Raw genomic sequence first — 1436 nt, 5'->3', positions numbered from 1 at the left:
AACAGCTTTGCGCACACATTTCCCTCTCTCATTGAAATGCATAAGTAGGCAATTTTGCTGCTTAGCCATCCCTCTCACCAAACAAACAAATGTATGCAAATAGAAATGAAACAAAGGCATCTCATCTTGAGTTTTATTCTTTGAAATCCCAGAAATCCCAGTTGTTTACTCTTTTAACATATTCACTAGGGGGATGGACAAGAACCAGTTAACCTTTCTCACAAGTAAGCTGGGCTGGAACAGAATCATATTTTTAACTTCTCACTTGGCTGGGCCAGGAACAAGTGGAAATGTTCAAAGAAGCTAGTGATTGGGTTATAACACACTCTTTCTTCTACAAGCCAATGGCAAGAGCTTAGCTGATGAGCCAATGCTTTGCCAGCAGCCAAAAAGAAACAAGGAGCTTGGGATTTCATCCAGAAATTTCATTCATAGGCAAGGGAGGTGGAGCCAAAACAAATCAGAATGAGACAGAAGAAGCCAGGAGTTGATAAACATCTGTTGTGTTAACCCTGGCTTCTTAAACCACAGTTAAGATAAGCCATGGCCAGAGGCATTACAAAATGGTGTTATTTTTTGCAAATTTCAGTAAATTAAAAAAAATTGAAAAAGGCCAAAAGCGGTGTTGTGTGTTTTTATTTCAAGTTATCTTTTTTTTTTAAATTTAACTTGCTGTTAAAATGCTCAGATAGAGTACATGTGCACTAGGAAAGTCATATAGTGAAAGCAGGTGCAGCCCACAGGCATACCAGAGCTCCTGGTAGGGTTAATACCCTAGCAAGGGGGGGCATGGAAAATAGCAAAGAAAATAATACAAATGACAGCTGCTTCAATGGGGGGGGCGTGCAAAATAGCAAAAAAAAAAATTAAAATCATACTAGAACATCCAGGTAGAGTACAGAACAGAAGCACATTCCAATATTTACAGGAAAAACTACAGCAGTAACTGTTACCCTGCACATGCCCGATCTCATCTGATCTTGGAAGCTAAGCAGGCTCAGGCCTGGTTAGTACTTGGATGGGAGACCACTTGGGAATACCGGGTGCTGTAGGCTTATACCATAGTCTTTCAAGACTGAAGGTTGCCAACCACTTATAGCATGCATCAAAAGGCAATTTTACTTGGTCAGTCCAAAATTCTTTTAGTACAAAGTGGAAGGAGCAACATTTCATCACACAAACCCAGCTTATATGCTTACTTGCAACACCCAGCACCTCACATTCTTACAGTTGGGAAATGGGGCTGTGAGAACCAGGGTCATGCAGTCATTGGAGGCAAGTGAGGCAGAGCCTCACCTGAGCTCCCAGACGCAACCAGAGATGTTCTCCAGTCATGCCTAGAAGCCTTTCTGAGACCCGCAGAGACTGCGCACAGGCTCTGCCAGCTCCAGAACCCCCTCCCCGGAGGTGTTTTAACCTATTTTTGCCCAGCCCAC

At 42.7% G+C, this 1436-nt stretch overlaps 1 pseudogene; it reads left to right on the top strand.

The window, feature by feature from the left end:
• Positions 1-932: 932 nt before the first annotated feature.
• On the top strand, positions 933-1055 carry LOC136642332 (5S ribosomal RNA; annotated as a pseudogene).
• Positions 1056-1436: the final 381 nt, after the last annotated feature.

This window comes from Tiliqua scincoides, chromosome 2 (genome assembly GCF_035046505.1).
Source record: "Tiliqua scincoides isolate rTilSci1 chromosome 2, rTilSci1.hap2, whole genome shotgun sequence".
NCBI classification, from domain to species: Eukaryota; Metazoa; Chordata; class Lepidosauria; order Squamata; family Scincidae; genus Tiliqua; species Tiliqua scincoides.
The sequence above is the reverse complement of the archived record's forward strand: the minus strand, read 5'-3'. Positions and strand labels throughout refer to the sequence as shown.